Raw genomic sequence first — 11,967 nt, forward strand, 5'->3', positions numbered from 1 at the left:
GCCTGCCCTCAATGATGGTTCAATCCGGGAGGCACGTGGCCCTTGGAAAGAAAAGGCCTGCGGGACCAGCGCGCTCCTGCGCTTCGAGGTCAAGCAGAGCCAAAGAGAGGGGCAGGCAAAGGAGATCTCGAACTATCTGTGTATCAAAACAGCCACATGTCGTAAAGCAAACAGAGGGCAATGTTCACAACAAATAAAGACAGGAGAATACTGTTTTCAGCATGCGTAGCATTCTTACAGTGAATAAATGGAGAGCACTAAGACCTTGCTAACCAAGGGGGTGAAACGCTTGCACAGACAGGTAATTCGCCAAAGAAGAATCAGACGTGTTAACAACCACCTGGAAGAAAGTTCATCAAAGGTGTGGACGTTTCAACGGCCCTCCTATCAAATTACTGGTGTGGCGCTGCTGATGGTGGTTTGGGGTTTTGTTTTTAATCAGTTCGTGCTGGTGGGGAGGTGAGACAGTGCCGGGCCTCGCACATCACTGGTGAGAGTATAAATTTACATGCCTTTTCGGAAAGCAATTTGGCAATAGGCTTCAGAGGCCTTAAAATGCCAGTTACCTTGCTTGCATCTAGTAATTTCACTTTGGGTAAATTCTGAGATGGTGCAAAAGTTTTATGCCAAAGATATTTATATTTATAATAGCAATAAATAAATCATGTTCAAAAAATTAAATAAATTGTAGCTCTTCAGTGTGAAAAATATTACGTAGTTACAAAAGATGACATTTACAAAGTTTGTAATAACATAAGGAAGTGCTCATGTTATAATTGTAAAAATGTAATTTTTAAAAAGATTTTATTTATTTATTTTTAGAGAGAGAGGAAGGGAAGGAGAAAGAGAGGGAGAGACATCAGTGTGTGGTTGCCTCCCACATGGCTGTCACCAGGGACCTGGCCTGCAACCCAGGCACGTGCCCTGACTGGGAATCAACTGGCCACCCTTTGGTCCACAGGCTGGTACTCAATCCACTGAGCCACACCAGCCAGGGAGAAAAATGCAATTTTTTATTATATCTGGAGAATGATTTCAACCATACATCTAGAAACCAACAACAGCAACAAAAAATATATGTTAAAAGTGTACCAAAGGAAATACACCAAAAATATTACATGGTTGATTTTTTCTTGTCCTTTTTCTACATCTCTTGCATTTCCTATAATGAGTATTATTTCCTTAATAATGGAATATACCACACGCAAAAAGCAATAAAGATCTAAAGTGAAATGTAAAACTTTAAACCTTTTAACAGAAACTACAGAGGAAATATCCCTGTGAAACTGAACTGAGGAAATGTTTCTTATAAGACATAAAATAGCAAACTATTAAGAAACTGTCGATAACTACATAAAAATTTACAACTTCTGTTCAGCAGAAGTTTCTAGAGTTTAAATAAACCACAGACTAGGAGAAGATATTTCCAAAGCAAGTTATTGGAAAAAAATGTTACGCAGTATGTAACTGACTACTACAAGTCAACAGGAAAAGGACAATGCATCGGGAGATGAGCAAACGATATACACAGATAATTCACAGAAGACGACACTCAGAAAGTGAATAAACACCAAAAAGCAGAGATTAGAAAATGCAGATTACAACAACAGAATTACACAAATCAGATTGGCAAAGAAAGGAACAAAATTAAAGAAAAAAACAGGAACTGTATCAGTAATGTGGCCTAAGAACCGTTGGTGAAACATAAGGATGAAAATGTACATGCTCACGGCCTCCGAAAGTTCACTCTTAGGTAGAGGGAGAAACTGTTGCGTAGAGACCTGTGTGAGAACAGCGAGTTGTCGGCTGCGCTAGGAATCCATCCCTCGTCAGCGGGCACCAGATCTTGTCGACGTGATGGAAATGGCTGAAACCTGATTTGGTCATGGTCGCATGACTTGGTAAATTTACTGAAATTCACTGAACTGTGTACAAAGTGGGTGGGCTATATATGTGCTATGCAAGTTATAACTGAAGTCTCAAAACTATCTTTGCAGCTTTATCTGCAACAATAAAACATTAGAAAGAGCAAATAATTTTCTAAACTGATTATTACAGAGATTCAGTTGAATGCAATACAGTGGTTCAAAACCCCGCTACTTATACCAACATGAATAAACCTCGAAAATGAAAAAGAACAGCTGAGGTAGTAGAACAACTTCCAAAATAATACATAGAACATAAAAGACAACACTTACATAATACTGGAAAATGTGCAGAATGATGCTATATACTATTTATTACATATAAATATAGTGAGGGCATACAAAAATACAGGAATAAACACCAATTCAAGATAGTAATTCTCTGGAGAGCAAGGAATAGAGAGAAACTGTTATTGCAATGTTTCTTTTCTTTAAAACAAAACGCTGAAGCAAACATAGCAGTTGTTAAAATGAAACTCAAGTGTCTGTTCTAATATTCTCCGTGTCTGTATGTTTGAAACAGAATTTGGAAACGCGACATAAAAGTGGATTTTTATTTGCCTTTCCAGTCAGAAGTGATGTCCACTGCTTTACCATCGTCCATCACAAAGAGCTGGAATTACCGAGTGCAAGTAGAGGTGAGTCTCACAATACCTGTATTTTATAACCATCTCTTCAACTGGCTACTGGACTCAGGCTGGGCATGGCTAGGCTTGTGGGAACCCCGTCATGACGCAGAAAGTCAAGGGCAGATAAACTTGGGACAGCGAGATCAACCGTCTGGAACCCAGGTGGATACATGTTGTGTACAACAGTGACACCTAACGGTCAGTATAGGTACTTACATGCGCTCCTGGGTCTGAAAGGCTTGGAAGCCGAGCGAAGCACGCTGCCTATGGTGCCTTTCCAACCGCAGCTGTTTCGTGAAAAGAAAAAGATCTCGGGCTGCAGTGGATTATAGTTGATGAGCTCCCGTCCCAGTTTGACTAAAGCAGGTGAACACCCTCAGAAGATCTAAATTAGTTCTGAGAATTCTAGGAATTAAGTGAGCCTCGTTTTGCGTCCTGAACTTTTCTCCAAGCACCCTCCACAAGCCCAAGGCAGTGTCTGAAGCCCTTTAAAAATAATGCCTCAAACCCACATTTGAAGTGAGGTTTCAGGGGAAAAAATATTTTTGTATCTGGGGAGGTAAGACTGTCAGTTATGGGTAGGTGAGAAGGTCAGTTCTTGCTTTGGAATGGATACTTCGTTCCATTCCAAAGCAAGTTGTTTAGTGATGTTGTATAAATGTCGGGGGCAGGGGCGTGGTAAAAATCATAGAATATCAGGGCCACGCAAGACCTTACTTAGTGTTCATACTGCCCATTCCCCGCAGGCATTTGGTGTCTTGAAATGTCCTAGAATGTACATGCATCTAAGAACAATACTGATTTGAGAACGCTAGTATTTCTAGCACCATACACAGGACAAGTAAACTGCCTGTGCATTTCTGAGCAGACAACACACCAGGAGGTGAGTGGGCCTTTCTCCTCCCACAGCCATTCCTAAATTCTCTACTTCTGCACAATAACAAGCCACTAACAGAACTGCTCACTTGCTGCAACACAGAAATCATCACCAGCCTGGGCCTTTCAAAATTACTGACAACCACCATCTTTATTTGAAAGTCACTGAGTGAGTGAGTGCAAGGAGAGGGCTCAATTCCTTTGACTGTCCAGAAAGTCTCCAGCCCTGTGCCATGGAAAATAGAGACCCTTACTTATTGAAGTAGATACGAGATACAAGAAACATAGTACCTAGGACAATGACACCTCAGTGTCCCTGAAATGTGGCACCTTGGGGCCCCACACAGTTCTCCTAGGGTCTCTTCCACTGTTCAGAACACTGCAAAATCCTCTGCTGGAATCACCGTCAACTGCCCCATCGTATTTTCTTGAATCTACAATCTGAAATCTTTTCCCTTTCAAGGGTGATTTTAGTTTGGGGAAAAGCCAGAAGTCGCAGGGCACCAAATCTGGGCTGTGGGGGCTCACACCTGGGTGATTTGATGTTTCACCAAAAACTCTGCATGAGACATGATGCCTGTGTTGTTGTGATGAAGCTGCCAACCAGCAGGTGCCCACAGCTGTGGCCTTCTGGATCATCCGGATAGTTTTCACAGAGGAATGTTCAGACTTAATGTAAAGCTGGATGCAGACTGGTTGCTCTACTTGCTCACTTTGAATGTGGTGACCACACAGTACACATGCTCACTCAACAGTGTCTACCAGCCCCGACAACTACTACAGTGAAGTCGTCATTGTTCACCGATGCACATTCCAGCCCACTATCGCTGGCTGCCCGGTTACGTCGATGTGGGGCAAGCTGTTCTCATTGTATTAGCAATGGCTGGACTGCCCAGACAGACCTCCTACTAGGGTTCCCCAGAGAAACAGAACAAATGAGAGAAGGCGAGAGAAATATTGCACAGAACTGGCTGTCGCAATTCTGGGGTTGGGAAGCCTTGAGATCTGCAGAATGAGTTGGCAAGCTGGGGACCCAGGAGAGCTGACCACTTAGTGACTGTCCAAGGCCCAGCAGGCTTGACATCCAGGAAGAGCCAGAGTTTCTGCTTGACAGCGACCGGGCAGGAAGAACTCCCTCCAACTGAGAGGGCCAGCTTTGGGGTACTGCTCAAGCCACACTGGGGAGACCAATCTGCTTTACTCAACCTATCAATTCACATGTTAATCATCCACAGACACCACGACAGACACCCCGGAATAATATTTGACCAACTATTTGGGCCCCCTGGGGCCCAGTCAAGTTGATACATGAAAATTAACCATCACAATGAGGGCTGCTTAACCTCCTCGAGGGTGAGGATAGGCGCTGAGGAAGGCAAGGGCCCGCCGGGCCCCACAGATGGCTCTGTTCCGTGGACCCTCCCCAGACCTCAGAGTGACCACACTGCCCTGGCCAGGGGCCTGATTCCCGACAGTCTGGCTTCTCGCTGTTTCGTGCTCCTGGAAAATGGGTTGCCAGGCTTGTGGCTAGGCCCCTTTTCCTCTCCTCTGCAGGAGATGCTGCAGTCACTGTAGCTATTAGAGCGGAAGGAGGGTGGAAGCCAGTTCCTGCAGCCTTTCAGCCTGGCCATGTGCCTCCAGGGGTTGGTGAGGAATCAGGGAACCAGCGGTCCAGTGACCCAGGATTGCAGGGTTTCCCTGGGATGTGGGACTTTCAGTGCTGTATTTGAGCAACCTGGACGATTATCATCCAAGGATCCCTGCCCTGTCTCAAGGGCTTCAGGGGGCCCAGTTTCTTTGCCTCCCTCCACGTAGATAACAAGTCTGCCCTGGACATACAAGTGCCCTACAGTTTTATGGCGGAACGGCTCCATGGCCAGGGTCTGCTGCAGCTCTGGGTCCCAAGGGTTCTTCTCCATGGTGCAGCAACCATGGATTTGGGCAGCTGCTTTGGGACCCTGCGTCTGCGGCCCTGGGGTGGCCACCACACTGCTGTGGGGCACGACTCCCACAAACCCACGGCCAGGCTCAGGTGATTGCTGGCAAGGTGCCCTGCCTGGGCAGGACAGACTGTGCCCTCTGCTGCTGCCAGACAGCGGGCTGCTGCTGACTTACCTCGGAAAGCTGAGCACGGTCAGTTCCCTCCCAATGCAACGCGCTGGCCCCGCCCACCTCTCGCCCAGCGTGCAGCTCTGAGATGCTACGACTGGAGGGACCAGGAAGCCAAGTGTTGCCGAAGCCTGACCCTTGCTCCACTGAGAGGTGCAGGGAAGATTCAGCTTTCTTTTCTTTTTCAAATTTGAAACAGCTTTATTGAAGTATGATTCACCCATTTAAAGTGTACAATGCAATGGTTTTTAATACATTCACAGAGTTGTACAAACAAAACCACGATCAAATCTAGAACATTTTTATCACCCCCGAAAGAAACCCCACAAGCTTTGCTCATCATTTCTTTTCTTCTCTCAGCAACCCCACCCCCCAGCCCTAGGAAACCACTAATCCACTTTCTGTCTCTTTACCAATAGCTTCCACTACTTACTTATTCTAACATGTACTGGGGAAAATACAGCTAGCATATGCATCCAGCTCCTCACAGACACTACTACTTGAAAAGGGCTAGGTAGAAATGGGTAGGTATGGAACCAGTTAGGGAGAAATGGCAAGCAAAGCCGAGGAGGAGGCCGGCACAGCCCGCAGCCCACAGCCCGCCCGGAAGGGGCTGCTTCCCTGTGCTCCTGCCTTCTCCCTCCCCCACCCCATTTGTCCACTGTTCAGGCACTTCTTTAGGGAGCTCTCTGTGTTTCCTTCTTGCCTCTCCCCTAAACATCCTCCAGGGGTCTCTGGGAGCTGGAGTGAACTGGGAGGGGCTGCCACACTCTGGATTCCCCACTCCCCCTGGGTGTCCGAGACAGGGCAGGGATGAAGGCCTTGGATACCAGAGCAGGGCCTGGATCAGGTCAGCAGCCTAACTGTGAAGCCCAGCCATGAGCGGACCCGCCCCAAGGCCGGACAGCCCTGGAACAGCCAGCACAGCCCCAGGGTCTGTCCACAGGCCTCCCCACACCTGCATCTGAGGCTGAGGTGGGTCCACCCCACACGAGGGCAGCACACTGGATGGGGACAGACAGGGCAGGGAGACCTCCTGCTGGGCTTGGCACTGGGCGGAATGGTGTCAGGGAGAAGCTGGGACCTAGCTCACAGGACTCACAGCAAAAGCGCGTCCACATCAAACCCTGCGAGTCAGTTGTTCTGGGAGCACGTTTTTCACGCAGGTTTTTTTATTCTTCTTCTAAAGAAAGAGCTTTACGAAGGTGTAATTGACCACTATAAACTGCACATATTTAAAAGGTACAAGTGATGAGTTTCAGCATGTGCCTACACCATGAAACTACCACCGTAATCGGGATGATGATATATTATCGGCCCAAGCTTCCTCCTGCCCTTCGGAAACCCCCTCCTGCCCCCTCCCACTTCCTTACCTCCCTGCAGCCTCTCACCTGCTCTCTGGCACTACAGATGTGTTAACGTTCTAGAGACTGAGACCAATGGAATCGCACAGTCTGTTCGAACTTGGGGTTGACTGGCTTCTTTCCCTCAGCATCATTATTTGGAGATTCAGTCCTGTTGCACGCACAGCAGTTCCTCCTTTCACACTGCAGGTCTGGCTGTGCTCGGACTCACCGGGCCAACCCTTCAGAATCACCGTGAATAACCCCGCAGTCTCTGGGTCAGGCCTCCCTCCCCCTCCCCCACCCTTGCAACAAAGCAGCAGGAGCCCGGAGAGAGGCAGGCAGCAGTCAACCAGACAGGCCCTCCCTGGGGGCTTCTGAAAAGGATTTCAAGCCGGAGATGTGAGTGACGCGGCCCAGGGCATCCAAGGGATAACTGCCACTCTGTGTAAAATATGAAGCTGGGCGACCAGGGCGTGAGCCCTGAGGGCAGGAGTCACAAGGGCAGGTTCTGGGGCGGAAGGAACAGGGAGACCTTCTTGGCCCTGCTGCTCCTAAATCATGCTGGGTAAACACGCAAAGGAAAACCTCCCCGGGGGCCCAGCCAGGCTTTGCCAACCAACCAGAAGGCAGCGGAATCATAAATCAATTGCATTTGCACCAAACAGATCCTGAAGAGTTATTTTGAACATGACTTGACCCCAAAAAAAATTCTCTGGAACTGAATCAACCTAAGAACATAAACAGAGAATAGGGAAATGTTCGTTTCCCTCCTCTCCTGAGTGATAAGGCTGAGAAGATGAGGGCATGAGGCCCCAGGGCTGGGCTGTACCCAGGGAGGGCTGCCTCCTTCCCCCGCCCCAAGGTGACAGGGTCTTCCACAGAACAGCCACTGCCGCCAGCAGTCATGCATGAGGGAAGAGGGGCCCCCGGCAACCTCCAACCTGCCCAGGAACCAGGGCCTGCACAGGGCTTTGTCTCTGGCTCTGGAACCAGCTTGAGGCTCTCATGCATGGGCTGTGAGGCCACTGAGTCAGCCCTGGCCAGCGGGTGTTCTCTTTCAGTGATATACACCCACATCCACGGAAAGAGGTCCTGAAAGCCTGAGCTTTGAAGTGATCGGATGTCAACGCAAGGGGCCTGAATTTCCCAATCTTTCATAATGCATGAATATTTTATCATTTTTAAAAGGCAGCATTGTTGAGCAAAAAATTTTTTCCTGTTACCAAAGTTACTAACTGTAGAAGATTTAGAAAAATAGAGAGAGCCCAAAAGGGGGAGATGCTCACCTGGAATTATAATGCCCCCACCCACATATATTCTATTGAATCTACTTTTATACTTCATAACATGTACTGGACATTCATATGTCACTGGCCTCCTCCTGCAACGCCACTGTACTATGGTTCGCAGGATTCTGCTAAATGAATGAGCCATGCTTCAAGTAACTCACCCCTTCCTTCCAGGTTTTCAGTCAATAACTATCTCTCGCTAGCCCACCACAGGCAGGTTATCATACTGCCATCCTCCCAATACACCTGCCCTGTGCAGACGCACAGTAGGACTGCACTTTCTTGCCCCTGAGTTAATAATGCCATGTCACTTGTTTTGGCCAGTGGAATATGAGCAGAGATAATATCCACACAGAAGCTTTAAGAGCCAATGACGTTTGAGAACGTTCTCTCTTTTCCTGCTTCAGCCCACAGAGGAGCTGGAGACAGAGCCTCCTGCAGCCTGGTCTCTGCCAGCCCAGCCCCAGCCAACCAACAATGGGTGTGCAGCACAATGGGGCAGCCGACTCTGGTCTCAGCTGTTGGGATGGGGGACTGTTTGGTTTCTGTGACAACCGTGTAATGGACTGGCCTCGGGGCTGATGGAGAGACAAGGTTAAAGAGTCCCATCCACGTGTGGAATCTGATGAACAAAATAAAGTAACAAAATAGAAACAGACTCATAGATAGAGAGCAGACTGACAGCTGTCAGAAGGGAAGGGGGAGAGGGACTGGATGAAAGAGATGAAGAGATTAAGCAAAAAAAATTTCATAGACACAGACAATAGTGTGGCGATTACCAAAGGGGAAGAGAAAGGGGGAAAGGAGCAGAACGCACAGTACGATATAGACATGTATTAATAGAATTATACACCTAAAGTCTATATAATTTTATCAACCAGTCACCCCCATAAATTCAATTTAAAAAAAAGAGTCCCAATCCTCCAAGTGTGTGTGGTCTTAACTAGAAGCCTAAACACAAGGAAAGGGTCCAATACAGAGCAGCAAATCGGCATTCAAAGCGGAGCTGTTGCACGGTCGCACGCAGAGTCGACAGGTCCGGCCCTGGCAGGCCGCCACTGAGAGGGGCGGCCGGAGCAGAAGGACGGCTCCTGGGCACTGGGGCGGCCTGGGCTGACTTCCTGCAGGAGGACTGCCGCGGAGGCCTTTGAAGGTTGGGGGCATTCGAGGGCAGGGATGGGAACAAGAGATCCAGGAGGGTAGCAGAGCAAAGGCCTTACAAACAAGCAAAACAGGGAGCCCAGAGGACTGCTGAGTAGGTGATTTTGTGTGAAGCAGGGGTTTGGAGAGTGAGAGCTGGAGGCAGGCCCGGAGAGAGAGAGGGGCCAGGCTGGGAGAAACCGCCACCGCGTGGAGAGGAACCTCGCCTCCGCCCTGGGCCCCGCCCTTCCTGCGGGGGAGGGTGCCTCTGTGAGCCGCCTGGCCAGGAATGGCATCGCTGAAACTGCCTTGGGAGGCCGAAAGTGTTTTGTTTCAATCACACGAATGCTGTTTTCAAGAGCGGGTCTGACTTCAGATACAGTCAAAACTCTCGTGGTTTGCTGATCTGGCTTGAGCAATCACTCCCAGCAGCTACAGGTGTGGGCTGCACTTCCGACCTCGTGAGGCCTGCAGTCGGCCTCGTTCCCTCTGTCGATCACTGTCAGTCGGTCAGTGTCAGTCCGGGGCTGTCAGTCCGGTAGCTCGTCGGCGAGCACAGCACTGGGCTGCTCCTGGGCAGTGTGTCCGTCTGCCTCTCTGTTCGTTCCCAGCACCTGTCCTGCGTTTGCACCCAGAGGTGGGTGTGGCATCCCTGCAGGAGGACAGAGAGCGGATGTCGTTGCCTGGGGAACTCAGAACAAAGGGATGGCTAAGCTGGGTCGGGGCCTTGGCCCCCTCACTTCAGCTACGTCAGCTGCAGGGCTGGGCTGCTGGCTCTGGGAGCTTCTGAGCTCTAGAGGACATCAGTTCAGAAGTGAGTCAAAGGAAACACGGTCGCCTGTGGACCCTGAAGGGACAGGCCGCTCCCCAGTGGGTTTTGTCAGCCTCACACCAAGTGCTGGTGTGGGCACAAGCTCAGCACTGACCAGACTCCCACGGGGACACCTCGGTCCCTGTAGCTGCAGGCCCTTCCAACTGCCTCTGGGGAAAGCTCTGTTGTCTGTGTGTGGGCAACGCAGGTTTTTTTCCTAAGGGAAAAAGAGAATAAACACAGTAGCAATTTTCTTAGCTAGAACCACAGTTGTGGGGGGAGCATCCTTAACCCTGGTGCATCCCCAGATTTGAACATTATTGTGGGCATTTGTTTGGTCCGCCTAGATACTGTCTCCACTTCTCTGAAGGAACTGCTCACCATCCTCATCAAGCCCTGAACCCCCACCAACTCTGGGGGTCAGGGGGAAGCTGACAGTCACAGTGTGTGCCCCCATGCTGCCAGAGGCCTGGGCTTGAGACCCGAAAGGACCGAGGGTAGCACCTCACAGTGATTTGATTGGTCCAGGGGTGGGCACATGACCCAAGCCAGCCAATCAGAATTCTCCCCAGGATTTTCCGGAAGCCGCTTCTTGAGTACTTTAGCTAGAGGGACCTGTGCCTAGGCCTGCCCACCTTTGAAAGAGAATAATCCCACACGCAGAAGAAAACAGGAGAGTCCTGACAGAGTTCAAGCTCCTAATTGCAGCCAACCCCGCAGCAGCCTCCACTCCTCACCTGGCCTCCTGCCACCTGGTTTGTAACCTGAGCGCCTGGCCTCATACAGACCAGTGTACTTGCTGCCTCGTTAGAGCTACCCCTACTGACATCTTGTAGCCATTTGGAAGAGGCCGACTCAGTGTGTGGTTTGCCCAAGACCCTTGACTTCCCCTTTTTACCTTCTTGCGTGACAGGCCAGCAGAAAAAAACCAGGAGGCCCACTCAGTCCTCAGCAGATGCAGTAGGGTGAGGCCCAGGGGACCAGCATCTGCTATAAAGTGTACGTGGCTCCTCTGGGGCTTCAACCCCTTTCACTCAGTGTTTGTTACTAACACACACTCCGAAGGGGGAAGATTCTTGCTTGTCCCACAGGGCGGTTCCATGGGCTGTGACCTGTGCAGTCAGTCACACAGGGCCCTGCACTTAGAAGAACCTCACAGCTGTTTGAAGGCCCTGCTGTCACCGTCCTGAAATTCTCAATCACTGTTGAACAAGGGGCTTTCCATTCTAATTTTGCATGGGGCCCACGTGTAATAGGTTCTGGCTCCATTCATTCCCTCCTGGTGGCATTTGTGATTCCAATTAATTGCCCTGTTTCCCAGAGCCCCCTCCCCCATGCCCCATCCCTTAACGTCTGGTTAAGAACAACTCCTTTTCCCCTCTCAGGGGACATTTCTCCCAGAGGCAGGGAGACAGTCACACAGGCAGCCAGCTGGCAGCCAGCTCCCGGCTCCCTCTCTGAGTGCTCTGCAAAATCCTGGGAACTGGGATTCATTTTATCTGGAAGGAAGCCCACACAAGTGGCTTCTTTGGCTTCCACCCCTCAACCCCAACCTTCTGCAGTCCTGCCTGGAACCACCTCCCCGCCCCCCCCCCCCCCGCCCGGCCGTGGGGAAGCGGCACCAGTGTAAACGTGGCAGCCACACCTCCTGAGACCAGAGCAGCCAAGGGACCCGCTGCAGGCTCACACAAGAGGAGCGTCGTTCTGTGAAGACACAGCCGAGCAGCCCGTGTCCCGGGAAACAGCCTGCAGAACAGCCAGCAGAGGCATGTCCTTGCCTTGGGCCTCGCTGCTGCTCCTAGAAAAGGCAGATTCCGGCCTCCTCCCCACCCCCCAGGGGTG

This window comes from Artibeus jamaicensis, unplaced genomic scaffold (genome assembly GCF_021234435.1).
Source record: "Artibeus jamaicensis isolate MK-2021 breed Jamaican fruit bat unplaced genomic scaffold, CSHL_Jam_final contig_3176, whole genome shotgun sequence".
Classification (NCBI taxonomy): Eukaryota; Metazoa; Chordata; class Mammalia; order Chiroptera; family Phyllostomidae; genus Artibeus; species Artibeus jamaicensis.